The sequence below is a fragment of the Anastrepha ludens genome, chromosome 2, assembly GCF_028408465.1.
Source record: "Anastrepha ludens isolate Willacy chromosome 2, idAnaLude1.1, whole genome shotgun sequence".
NCBI lineage: Eukaryota > Metazoa > Arthropoda > Insecta > Diptera > Tephritidae > Anastrepha > Anastrepha ludens.
In genome coordinates this window covers 170,234,165-170,248,747 of record NC_071498.1, presented here as the reverse complement: position 1 = coordinate 170,248,747, position 14,583 = coordinate 170,234,165, and the positions used below count along the sequence as shown (strand labels likewise).

At 39.7% G+C, this 14,583-nt stretch overlaps 1 pseudogene; it reads left to right on the top strand.

Annotated features, from left to right (window-relative positions):
• Nucleotides 1-9,242: 9,242 nt before the first annotated feature.
• Nucleotides 9,243-9,824, top strand: LOC128855763 (probable cytochrome P450 6a21; annotated as a pseudogene).
• The last annotated feature ends 4,759 nt before the right edge of the window (nucleotides 9,825-14,583 follow it).

Below are 14,583 nucleotides of genomic sequence, written 5' to 3'. Positions count from 1 at the left end.
ACGAGATGGCGGAATATTTCCGCATCCATTTGATAAGAGCGCCAGGGCATAGTGGCATACCAGGGAATTGTAAGGCAGACAAATTAGGACAATATCCTTTTCATGAAATTTTCCTTAACCGAATTGCATAGTGACTGCACTACGTCCTCGATAGCCTTACGAGTTCCATCTTTGAGGTCTTGAATCGACACTGGGCTGTTGGCGTAGACCTTCTCTTTCACGTGGCCCCAAGAAAAAATTCACAAATAGTGTTAAATCACAAGATCTCGTTAGCCAATTTTGATCACTTCTTCGTTTCGTTGCTTGTGTGCTACGTAGCGTCGTCTTGTTGAAAATAAACGTTGTCCAGATCAATACTATCCAATTCCGGCCATAAAAAATTGTTAATCACCTCTCGATAGCGATAGATAACACCTGTTATTGGAGTACCCTTTATATATATATATTTCCATAGTTCCTAGATTAAACATAGGGCCCCAATAAACAAGTTATAATTTCGTTTGTTTTGAGTTCGATGTTTAATTTGACTCCAAGGTGGGCCTGCTCTGTCCGCCTCTGCTGCCACTTGTCGCCTCCATGTGTTGGCTGGTCTCCCGCACCCACGGCTTCTTTGGGGATTCCAGTCTAGCGCTGTCCTTGCGATGTCATCCCGTGGTTTGCGCAATGTGTGTCCGATCCCTTTCAACTTGCGACGCATAATTTCTATGTGCACTGGTGTTTGCCCGATAGCCGTCCAAAGGTCATCGTTGCTTATAATATCAGGCCAGAATATCTGCATTATCTTTTGTAGGCAACGGTTTAAGAAGGATTGCAATGATTGTGATATGCTTGTTGTTAAGTTCCCTGTTTCACACCCATACCGAAATATCGACTTCACGTTGGCATCACATATTTTCGGTTTTGTGTGCCGGGAGATGTAGGTTGATCTCCATACCTTGTCTAGCATGGCAAATGCAACGCGTCCCTTAGATAATCGGTTGCGTATGTCAGTTGTTGACCCACCGTCTTTTGAAATTATGCTCCCAATGTAGCAAAATTCATCTACATCTTGAAGCGGCGTGTCGCCAATTTGAAGGGCTTGCGTTTCGGTAGTGTTAATCCGCATTACTTTGGTCTTTGCTATGTTAATTTTTAGACCTGTTTGTGCTCCTGCATCGCCTACCGCTTGTAGTTTAGCTGATGCAGCTGAGTATTCGTACGATAGTAAACAAATGTCGTACGCATAGTGTAGATCTTCAAGTCTGAAATGTAATGCTACATAAAGAATTTCGCCAAAATGGAACATCAGGCGCTGAACGGCGGTACTTAATCGGTCAAAGAAAAACGTTTCTTTCAGTTTCTTTAATCAGTGGTCACTGTCTCCTCGGTCGACAAGCTCAAATATTAAATGTACCTCATTACGTCTATTGAAGAAGCTGCTAAGATGAGAAGGAGCACGAGAGCAGTTGTCATTGTTCTACGTGACACGCCACTAAATTTAGATGCTTTGACTCAACGTTCTTAAATGATACTGATGACCTTAGTGGTATAAGTGTCAGTCAGATCAATGGGTTTGGACTTCCAACAAAATGGTTTAAGGAGGGGTAACTACTGGGGTATAGCAATGGATGGGCAACGGTCTAAGTGAATGGATTTATAGTCCTACTGCCACTTCTACCTACCTACAACCTTTTCAAATTATCCAGTTGTAGGTTAGTTCGAAGGTGCCCAGACTTGCATCTACGTGCATGAAATAGCAAACCGATAGAAAACGGTTTTTCTAATAGCGGCAGGCAATGGCAAACCTCCGAATGTATTTCTGCCATGAAAAGGCTCCTTATAAAAAACCATTTGCCGTTCGGAGTCGGCTTAAAACTGGATGTCCCTCCGCTACAAATAGAAAGAGGAGCTCGACCAAACACCTAACAGAAGTGTATGCGCCAATTATTTGTATTTTGTTTTATCACAACAACGCACCAACTCACGCCTCAGCAGTTCTTGTCGCAAAATTAATGGAAATAGGGCTCCAACTCGTTTCACAGAACCACCCTCCCTTAACTCTTAAAACTTGGCCTCCTCAGATCTCTCGGACTACTATTTGTGCCACAATTTGTAGAAATGACAGGCGGCAAAAATATTTTATAGAAAACGAAGAAATTATTGCTGAAAGGAAGGGCTGTTTTTCAGAATTGAACAAATCCTTTTATTCGGAAGGGATCAGGAAACAAGAATAGCGTTGGTCGAAATATATAAAGAGACTATGGCGGAAATAAAAAAAGGTTTACCCCAAACAATTAAGTCGTTTTCATGTTTTCACGGACTTTTCAAAAGACCCTCGTATAGAGTTACTTGATGGAGTAGGGATCTGGAAACTTAGTGGCATTGCGTCTACCGAAGCCCAACAATGGAAACATTTTGCAGTGAGATAATTTATATGGTGATTAAAAGAAATTTTAGTATCAAAATGAACAACAAAGTCCTTAAACTCATTCACACTGAAGGACGCAAGTCGAGGTACTTTACTTAGTACGCCCAATAAGAAGAATAAAACCCGTGCACGGCGCTCACGAACAGCCGAAAATATTGCTGTTGTAGCCGAAAGAAAACCCAGGTTTGTCAATTCCTCGTCGTTCTTTGGAATTAGGCATTCCATAAACGTCATTACACCGTATTTTTCATAAAGATTTGGAGCTTAAGGGGGTATTCTAGTCTAGAAATTTGAAAAAATCGAAAATTTTTTTTTTCAAAATTTGATAGTTTAACTATTCAAAAATATCTCCCTAAAAGGATTTTTCAAAATCGAATTATTTTCGAAGCTACAACTATTTTAGTGACGCGACAGCTTAACTGGTTTGAGCGGACGCCGAACTTCAAAAGTGTTTTTCTCGAAACTACTTCGTTCGATACGGTCGGCACGATATCTCAAGTTCTAATCAACCGATTTGCTTGAAATTTGTGATGAATATTTCTTAAATATATCTCTATCGTATGAAGCTCGAAGAACTGGAAATTTCAATTTTTTAATACGTGTAAACAATTCGAGAAAGCTTAAAAATAAGAGAAAAATCGACCTAAATTTTTTGAGTAGCCGCCATTTTATGGAACTTTTTTTTCCGTTTTTTCTGGTTCATACGATAATGACATTCATATTAATTAAGAATTTGTATTTTTTTTTTTTTTTCAGATGACCACAAGGGTAGAAATCGTGACGACGGGGACACTGCCTTTTTTCCCCCTTCCACTTCAAGGACGCATAACTCCATGAAAATTCATTTTTTTTTTTCAAATTTATTTTGTGTGCTCCTAATATATGAATAAATAAATGATAAAAAAATGTATCGTAAAAATATCAATAGTTTTTTTTTTATTCATCGTCAAAAAATGCTCGAAATTCGGGCCTCTAGACTAGAATACCCCCTTAAAGCATATATAGTCCAGTTAACACAAGAACCCAAGCCGGCCAATCATCAACAACGTCGCGTCTTTGCTGATTGGGTCGTTGAAATGCATGAAAATGATCCGGAATTCCATCGAAAAATCATCTTAGGTGATGAGGCCCATTTCCATTTCCGCCTCGGTGTCTTCGTCAGCAAGCAAAATTGTCGGATCTGGGGCTCAGATAATCCAAGATTTATTGTTGAAAAGCCTCTCTATCCTCAACGTGTGGCTATTTGGTGCGATTTATGGTACGGCGGAGTCATTGGACCTTACTTTTTCGAAAATGCAGCTGGAGCAATAGTTACGGTGAATGGATTGCGCTATCGAGAGATGATTAACGACATTTTATGGCCGGAATTGGATGGTATTGATTTTCAACAAGACGGCGCTACGTGCCACATAAGCAACGAAACCATTGATCTTTTACGGGAATAACACCTTTTATTTTCGAGTAAGGCATTTGAAATCATTTCAACGAGGGCACAAAAGATAATGAGATTACAGACCTTGAAGTACAATAATATAATCTAAGCACTTTAACCATTTCAGCGATAGTCGTGATTTCTAGCGCCACAAGTAAAGCCTATCAATAAGGGTTTGGAGATTAATGGCATCCTCTAGAGTCTTGAACACTGAGAAGATCTTAAAGTCATCAGCATAAAACAACAATTCAGCAAATGAGAAACAACTTTTAATATAATTAATAATACAGGGTCCGGCACTCGAAATGTAACCAATTAAAAAGGCCATAAATTTACTTCGGAAAATTCCTTTTATTCAATTCAAAGTAAAAAATGTGTGAAAATAATACAAAATTGAGAATGAATTAACTTTTGCTCGATATGGCCACCTTTTGCATTGGCTATAGCCTTGAGATGGTCCAGAAACGAATCGCAAGCTGCCCAAATGTGTCTTGCAGGTATTTTGGCTCACTCGCGGGCAATTACTTTTTTCGGCGCCTCGAGACTAGAGAATCTTTTACTTCGGACTTTGCTCTCAAAAATGGCTTAAAGAGAATAATCCATCGGATTGGCGCTTGGTGAATTTGAGAGCCATTGTGTGGACGCTATGAAGTTCAGAACGTTGTTTTTTAGGCATTCTTGCTGCACTGTAGCTTTATGAGACGGTACCGAGTCCTGTTGAAACGTCCATGGCCTGCCACCGAAACGTCCATTTGTCTATCCACGGCTTCAAAGCAACCTCCAGACTACTTTCCCGATAATATTTCGCATTTACCTTGACGCCAGGCTCGATGAAAACACGGGAAGAGCGCACATCTGTGGTTGCAGCGGCCCAAACTATTACCTGTTGCTGGTGCTGCCTCCTGGTGGCCAATCGATGACTCGAATTCTCTTATGATCGCTCGGTCAAATAAACCTTTTTGGGAGTTAACAAATTTCTCAATTTGAAAAATTTTTCCGTCAGAAAACGCAATGTTCAGAATTTTACCGTTTTTGGCCAGGCGAAGCAACTCCTTCGCTCTCTCAAGTCTGACTTGTTGCTGCTTTGGTGTGAGATCATGTGCCTTTTGGATCTTATAAGACTTGACTTTGAGATAATTTTTCAGCATGCGGCAGATGCTACGGTCAGATATTTTCGCCATTTAATTGGCACTTTCTTGGTGATTTCGCTCAAGTCGCTTCTTAAATTTTTGAACTGGTCCGGTCTAGAACGCTGCAGAGCTGCAAAGTGTTTTGTGACAAGTCCGAACAGACAACTGTCAAACTTTCTACGAAAACTGTCAAACTTTCTACTAAAACTTGGATGGAAAGACGTTCGGTTGATGGTTTGTATTATTACAGGACACAACCCATGGGGTCAGCATATAACCACCATTGGAATCATTGAGGACCCAATGTGTCTGTCTTGCTTGGAGGAGGCGGATAGCACTGAGCACTTTCTCTGTGAGTAGCCTGCCTTTGCTAGAGCACGGCTACAGGTTCTGGGTTCCGATATCGTGACAATGAGTAATATTTGTTCTCTAAAACTGAAGAATATTTAAGATTTGCCAAAGAATCTGTAAAATTCTCACAGAACTAACTATCTCCATCTCTGTCTCTATTCTTTCGTATCTCTTTTTCTCACACTTTTCTCCTTCCCTCCTTGACTATCTACCCTCTTTCCAGAGCTTTAAATATAATGGGCTTTTTAGCTTGAGTGTTTTAGGAGCTACCAAATCTGCTGGTGCTCCTTGGCTCGACCTTTTCAAATTTCAATTTCAACTTTTTGAACTATTTCTCGAGACGCTGCAGTCTTTTGATGATCACCTTCATGACTTTGCGCAATGCTACCCATATCATGAGTTTCTTTTTTCGAGTTTACTCTCGTGAGCATCGGAACGTTAATGGTTTTCTACTAGCTTGTCTCTTCCCTGCAGGGTATTAATACCCTTTATTTATGATTATAAAAAAACAGACATGAAACAGGTATGGCAAAATTGAGCAACTCAGCAGAAAATCTGCAAAGCGCCGCATTTTACGGAAAATATTCATTTCTTGTTTTACTTATATGCATACCTGTATGTATATCCGCCTATTTACACATACATACACATATATTTTTTGTTCTTAATACACTTGTAACATCCGTTATTAAACATGCAATGTGGATGCCAGTGCAGCCGGCCGCACAACACGAAAAATACAGACATTTTATCCATAAGTTTCGAGTTCATGCCACTTTCAACTTATTTGCAACCTACCAACTGCCAGAGGCACAAATTTGGTTTTGTGGCCGAAATTAAACTTTCATTCCCTTGCTGCTCACACTTTTTGTAGTTGTTTTTGCACAGCAATGGTCAAAATTGCTGCTTTTAATTTTGCGTTGTCGCTGCAGTTTGTTTAGCCTAGTTTGCATTTCTCTCTCGCTCCCTGTCCATTTAAATGCCTGCTCTGATGGTTCTTTTCTTGTTGAAATTAAAAGCAATTTTATCAAGATTTTTGCACAAGATGCAGCGCCATTTATAATCTACGTCACTTATAGTGACTTATAATCGCAAAAGTTACTGTACTTTCAAAAAGTACGTAATTTGTACTTACAGCACTTAAAGAAATTTCATTCCGGTTGCGGAAACGTTTAGCATGTTGCAGAAGGCATTTGGTGATTCGACCATATCGCAGAAAAATGTTTATAAGTGGTACAAAGACTTCAAAGACGGTCGAGAACGTGTTGGTGACTTGGAGCGCTCCGGACGACCATCGACGTCAACAGATGACCAACACGTCAATAAAGTGAAGGAGTTAGAGCTTAAAAATCATCAATTGACTGTTAAAGGCCTTACTGATATGATCGGAATATAAGAAGGATCTGTGAAAACCATTTTGAAAGACCATTTAGGCCTACGAAAAGTCAAATCTCGTTTGGTACCGAAAACTCTTAATTTATTGGAAAAAAGTCATCGCGTTGATGTGTGTGAAACAATGCTTTCAGACTATCAGGGCAAGCTCAAATGCATCATTACGGGAGATGAGACTTGGATTTATGCTTACGACCCTGAAACAACCGAACAATCAAGCGAATATCGTGCTAAAGGCGAGGCCAGACCGAAAAGAGCACTCCAAAGTCGTTCAAAAATAAAGGTCATGATGACAGTTTTTTTCGATTTTCGTGGTGTGGTGCACTATGAATTCCTTCCACCTGGCCAAACTGTTAATAAGGAATACTAATATATTTGAGCGTTATGCGTCGTTTACGTGAAGCAATTCGTCTAAAAAGACCAGAATTATGGACCAACAACTCTTGGTTTTTGCCTCGCGATAATGCACCGACTCACACTGCACTCGTTCTTCGTGACCATTTCGCCAAAAATTCCACGCATATCGTTCCGCAACCATCGTATTCGCCTGATTTTGGACCGTGTGACTTCTGACTATTCCCAAAACTCAAGACACCACTCCGGGGAACGCTTTTCGAGTCAATTGAGGAGATAAAAGCTGAATCGAAGAAGGTGCTGATGGCTATACCGGAAATGGACTATTTGGCATGTTTCGGGGATTGGAAAAATCGTTGGTATAAGTGTATTTCATCGAGAGGGGATTATTTTGAAGGGGATGAAATTGATTTACAAGAATAAATAAAGATTTTTCATTTCACAACCAAATTCACCTTACTTTTTGCCCACAGTAGTATATCCAGCAAAATTCACTCCAACTCCTTGAGTAAAGAAAGTTGGTACTAAGAAATGTTCTTTGCTGCTCACACCACATAAAACCTTAACAGGAGTTGAAAACTTCGTACCCATGACAATAGGAAGCTCTGCAGGATAGGAACATAGCCATTTGTCATATCTGCGGTTGGTCTCTTGGTTTTGGTCAACATTTTTTTTGTCAGAAAAAAAGCCGACGAGTTTGAGGCGCTTCAATTTTGTTTAGAAGGTTTTTTGATCGATAAGCTCGCGGTGCTCGTGTTTGCTCCGACATAAACTGTTTTCTGTGCATAATATAGAATTCACACCGGAGATCTTTATGGACAACTCGAAGTATAAGACCCTCAGAAACTTTAAACTCCCTCGCAAGGGCCCTCATCGATTTTGAAGGGTCCTCGTCGATGATCGCTTGTGGTTGTTGAATAAATTTTGAAGATCTGACAGTAGCAGAACGTTCCTCGTGTTTTTTGCGTTTTGCAACAGATTAAGCATCGACGCTTGGTGATTCAAATACTGTAAGTCTCTTTGTTCAGAATTCGTCCAATCTGGCACCACCTTAATTTATAGCAACTTCCTATGTACCATAACATATCTACTATGTATTGGTATTATTTCTTCGTACGCATCTGTTATTTACTTCATGATGTACATACATACATATGGTATTTATGCACAGTTAGCTTTAAACAGTTATTTTCCTGATATTCTGCTTTGTACTTAAAATGAGACGCTCAATAAAATTCATTGCTTGTACAGCTTCGAAGTGATCACGTTGTATATTTTTGCTTAAACACTCTTCAATAACTGTAAGTCTCTTCATTTTCCGAGTTAAGTTATAGTCTTCCATGTCTTACCTGAAAAAGAGCAAACAGAAAAATCATAATAATGGCAAGTTGTAGCCTCATATTTGCATATTCTCAACTACCGTACGCACCCTGTATTATTTGGTGAGAAAGAAATACAAGAAAAGAGAGAGATTTACATATAGATATAATTGACGCTTACATCCTTTTTGTGTGTTTGCCGAGCTCCTCTTCCTTTTTGAGGTGTGCACCTTGATGTCGTTCCACAAATGGAGAGACCTACAGTTTCAAGCTGGCTCCGAACAGCAAATAGTGTTTTCTGAAGAGCTTTTTCGCGGAAGAAACACACGTTGGAGTTAATCAAAGAATATCTTTCTTTTGATAGGCGTCACCCTCGGCGGCCATTAGCAAATCTTCGAACGCATTTCTTCTATGACAGATGTTTCTTTTGAAACACCAACTGCCAAATTGGGGGAGAAGCTCGGCATACATTTTTATACATATTGGCTCTGGGTTAGATATTTGCATGTCAAAAACTTTAGTTGTTCGATGAGTGAACCGGAAAATTATTACTTCGAACAGCTCTCATACTTCTCGGCACATGAAAAACAATTAATGTGAAGCACACTGTAACTGTTGTCTATCGAAAACGTAAACATAAACGTATCGAAATTTTCGCGCTTTTTATTGTCACTTTCTTTTTCAGATAATTTGATTTCTTATCTATAATTTAATTTCTTATCTATAATTTAATTTCTTATCTATCTATATTATTAATAACTCAATAGTCGGAAAGCTCACTCATAGCAAAACAGTTTTAAATAGCTGCTCCAGCCCAACCATTATCAGTAGTTAGTTATAGTTTTCAACCGCTGCACTACTAATTTTTTGTTTTAAAAGCGGGTAAATACACCCGTTGTGTTTCTAATTTTACTCACGCCGCTGAGATGTCTCCCACAGAAGCACTACTGAGCATTGTGCTGGCCCTACTGAGCTACGTCAAATACCGCCTGCGTCAGAGTATGACCTACTGGCAGCGTCACGGTATTCCTTGCGAGGAGCCACATTATTTAGTTGGCAATTTGGTTGGTTTGGGCAAGACGCGTTCATTCCCAGATATTTGACTGGATACTTACAGAAAGTTCAAAGGCACTGGGCCCTTTTGGGGCTTCTATTGGGGCCGAAGCGCATCTGCTTTTGTGCTGACACCAGAATTGGCTAAGCTGGTACTTATTAAAGACTTTAACAAATGCAGTGATCGCGGCTTTTACCACAACGACAAGGACGATCCTCTTTCCGGGCACCTTTTCATGCTAGATGGTCACAAATGGCGGAGCATGCGGAATAAACTTTCTCCCACATTCACCAGTGGAAAAATGAAAATGATGTACCCGACCATTGTGAAAATAGCTGATGAGCTCTCAAATTTGACTGGTGCTATGAAAAGCAAGATACCGTGATAGAGGTGAAAGAGGTGTTGGCGCGCTGCAATAGTTTAAAGGATTCCAATTCAGAGTTTCGCGCAATGGGTAAGAAAGCTTTAACGGATGTGAGACATACTCCACTGGCACGTACCATAATTAGTAGTTATCCAGAATGGGCTAAATGCCTGCACATGAAAGTCATACCCGATCACATTACAACAGATGCGCGACGCATAGCAATGACCCGCCGCTGGCTCTCCACCAGCTGATAAGGCTTGGGTATAAAACAAGTTTACTAAGCGCGAGAATTTCACCATAAAGCAAACTAGCAACAACAACTACACCCAACTCTCTTTTTACACGGTTTTATAATTTTTCTATTTGTTTTTGAGTAAATATATAATGTTGTTGGCTTCCCAACACGTGAACAGCCAACGTATAGTTGACCATGGGTGAATACTGGTTCTTCTAAATTCATCCCGCATATTTCTAAAGTTTGCCCTTGTGATTTATTGATAGTTATTGCAAATCCTAAACGAATGGGCAGTTGCAAACGCTTGAATTCAGGTGGAATCATTGGAATTCTTGGTATTAGAACGTCTTCATTCTTGAATTTGCCAATTAAAATAGTTGCTTGCATAACATTATTCATCAATCGTTTGACTACTTCATTTTGTTCTTGACGTTCTCCTGATGTCGCGTTATTCCGGGCATTTCTCATGCGCCTATTAAAAATGCTTTTGAGCAGATTTATGATCGCAACCCTAGGGGCCTCAAAGATCAAGGAACAAGTTAGTAGAGGACTGTTCCTCTTCAAGGCGGTGTGCTGTCCCCTCTCCTATGGGTGCTGGTATTAAACTTCGTGCTAAAGAGCCTAGAGGAGAGAGGACAACACGTCGTAGCATATGCGGATGATGTTGCAATGGTAGTAAGAAGAAAATTTCCCAATACACTTAGAGAAGTCATGCAAGATGTACCAAATATGGTTGAAAACTGGTCAAAAGCAAATGGAATAAGCGTCAACCCCAATAAAACTGAACTCATCCTATTTACCAGGAAACATAAAATTCCAAACTCTTCCATTTTACAAAAATTCCCCTGCATTCCTGGCACAACGGATTTCTGTAAGACCAAGGATATCAACTTAAATAAATCCGTCGTCCCAGTATTTCCTTCCAAAGAGGAATGGGATAACGGGCTTATTATTAAGAAAAATTATAAAAACATCTATACAGATGGCTCAAAACTAGACAACAAAGTAGGTGGAGAGGTTTACTCCGATAGGCTCGGAGATTGCCAATCATTTCGCCTACCTGATCATTGCAGTGTATTTTAGGCGGAAGTCACTGCCATAAAAGAGGGACTTACGGTAATAAAAACGAGAATATTATCCACAAATGAAGTCTTCATATACTCGTTCAGTCAAGCGACAATAAAAGCGTTTGAATCTAAAACACACTCGTCAAAACAGTCTTAGAATGTTTTAAACTTTTAAATGACGTATCTAAGTGCTATAAAGTGCACCTTATTTGCGTGTCAGGCGACAGGAATATAGCAGGAAGCTCCAAGGCGGATGAACTTGCTCGAATAGGTAAATACAAACTGGCGAAACCTCACAACATGCGAACTAAGCAGAAAGACATGGCCGAAATGGAACAGCGGTCGATCGAAAATCTTTCTAAGATTTAACAGAGAAGCTATAAGAAAAATGATAGGGGTATTAACTGGTCATTGTTTAATAGGCAGCCACTCTAGAAGGTTAGGACTCCCGTACTTCGATTTCTGTAGAAGCTGTCTTAATACAAGATAAGAGGAAACAGTCAGAGACCTTTTATGTGAGTGTGAAAGCTTAGCTATGAGGAGGCTGCGCACTCTTGATACGGCATTTTCAACCGATGTAGCGGACATAGCGCATCTAAAACTAACGAAGCTCTGCTCGTTTATTAAAGCTACCGGATGGTTTGAAAAGGAACACGTAGGGTAAGGTTAAGCTCAAGTTGTATCACAATGGACCAGGGAAAGGTCTAATTGTGTCACTACGACAACCACCCTACCTACCTGCTTATAAGGCGTTTTTCAATAGGTGCGCTTCAACTTTTTTCCGATAGGGAGGGCGAACGACGCAATATTTTTTATTTTTCGTTTGTCATTTGTAAACTTCATTAGTATACATTTCATCATGGAACGCTACACACTTGAGCAACGATTGCAAATCGTGCAAATTTTTTATGAAAATAATCGTTCTGTTGCTGCTACTTTAAGAGCATTACGGCCATTGTACGGTCCATTGAACAAGCCATCACTTTTGGCTCAATGGCTTTGTCAACAAGCAAAATATGCGTTACTGGGCAGAAAGCAATCCACACGTGATTCATGAGGCACCGTTGCATCTCGAAAAAATCACTGTTTGGTGCGGTTTACATGCCGGCGGCGTAATTGGCCCATATTTTTTCGTTGACGAGAACGATCGCCTCGTTACTGTGAATGGAAATCGATACCGCGACATGATAAACGATTATTTTTGGCCGCAATTGAATGGTATGGACTTAGACGACATGTGGTTTCAACAGGACGGGGCCACAAGCCACACACCACACGCTACAATTGATTTGTTGAAGAGTAAGTTCGATGAGCGCATTATTTCCAGAAATGGACCGGTCGAATGGCCGCCGTGCTCGTGTGATTTGACGCCTCTAGACTATTTTCTTTGGGGTTATGTGAAGTCATTGGTCTACAGTAACAAGCCGGCGACGATTTGTGAGCTCAGAGCCAATATTGAACGCAAAATTGCTAGAATTTTTGCCGATTTATGCAAAAGAGTGGTCGAAAATTGGGTTCAACGCTTGGACTTTGTAAAACGTGCACGCGGGGGTCATGCAAAAGAAATCGAGTTTCATACTTAAATGTATATGTTCAAACTCGATAATAAAAAAAAAATTATTGTAGTTAAAAAAGTCAAACCGTTTGTGTTTTATTCAAAAAAGTTCAAAAGTTGAAGCGCTCTTACAGAAAAACGCTTTATACAATAATATTTTTAAAACTTGTCCATTTAATAGTATTCTTCCCCATAACTTGAAAACTTGTGCGTGAAAGAAATAAACCCGATTTTCGGAGGCAGCAAGCTATTCGATATAGGAATTGGACAGTGGCATCCGGGGAGCAAAAAAAACAGGTTAATAAAATTTGATAGCCAATGTAACCAAAACACAGGTCGCGCCACTCTGATTTTTGATGGTTTTAAAATCTGTTTTAAGGTTTTCAGATAAATTTTTCAGCAAAATTTCGAAAATTCTGTTCCGTTTTTGCTCCTCATACTCCCAGCTTTATGATCATACCCACTGGAGCTCGAACTAGCTCTCGGTAGAGTTTTTTACAAACCTGCAATTTGCTATATATATATGTATATAATTGATGCGTACACCCTTTTTGGGTATTTGGCTGAGCTCCTCCTCCTATTTGTGATGTGCGTCTTGATGTTGTTCCACAAATGGAGGGACCTGCAATTTCAAGCCGACTCCGAACGGCAAATATTTTTTATGCGGAGCTTTTTCAGGGCAGAAATACACTCGGAGGTTTGCCATTGCTTGCCGAGGGGCGACCGCTATTAGAAAAATGTTTTTATTAATTTTGCTTTCACCGAGATTCGAACCAACGTTCTATCTGTGAATTCCGGCGGCCGCCTTGCAATTTGCTATACATAAGACTAATTTTACTCATATTTCCTGTTTGCGTTAAAAGTGTTTCCATTTATGCCATACAATCCCAATAAGTGATTGAGTCCACCTCGTATTTATTCATAGCATATTTCCACCTTATTACACTTTTCCCCTTTATCTCTTCATACGAAGCAGAAGTACTTTTACGCAAACAAATAAAATATTTTTTTTCTACCGAGTAGTTTAAACAGTTAACTGTGATTGACGAGTATACTCGTCATGGAGAAGTGGCAAAATTGTGTGTATTGACGAGTATACTCGTCATGCGTATAAATTAGTAACCATTGGCTATTTAAATTACAATAAAACATACAAATAGAAAATATAAACAGTTTGAGATGATGTCATGCTTCCCCGTATGCGCTGGTTGAAAAAGTTCACCAGTTCGCTTAATGAATTTATTTATGTGCGATGATAACGTTTTTTAGATGTTAACCGAAAAGGGGCAAAGGCAAAAGTCAAAAAGTGGATTTATAATCTAGAAAGCTAACTCGTGTGTGTGAGTGCATATCTTACCAAGTGTCGGCGGTTCTTATCAAATAAGTACAGTGCAACGTAAGAATTTCAAGTGCGTAAATATTATAAAGTTGTCCAGAAGTTCTGTAAATTACTATTTTTTTATTTTTAGTTCATTTGTCCCCCACTTTTTGCGCAAATTTATTGAATACACTTTTGCGATGTATCCAATTGAAAGAAATAAATCGACACAAACTCGGCCATTTAGAGCTAATATAAGGTTGTCAAAAAAGTCTTGCGGTATTTCCCCAAGCTTGTCTTTGCAAGCGCGTAGTTCTAGTTGTATTCGTCGCATCGGTTCACGCTAGAGCTTTTTGGAAAGCTCTTTTCACGTGCTAACACGTGTTTGATTAATTGTTGTTTGCTTTTAGTCGTTCGTAAGTTATAGCGTCGCAAACATGGAGCAAAATAAAGAGAAAATACGGCATATTTTACAGTACTACTACGATAAAGGCAAAAATGCATCTCATGCTGCCAATAAAATTTGTGCAGTTTATGGACCCGCTACAGTTTCCATTTCCACCGCACAACGATGGTTTCAACGTTTTCGTTCTGGTGCAGAG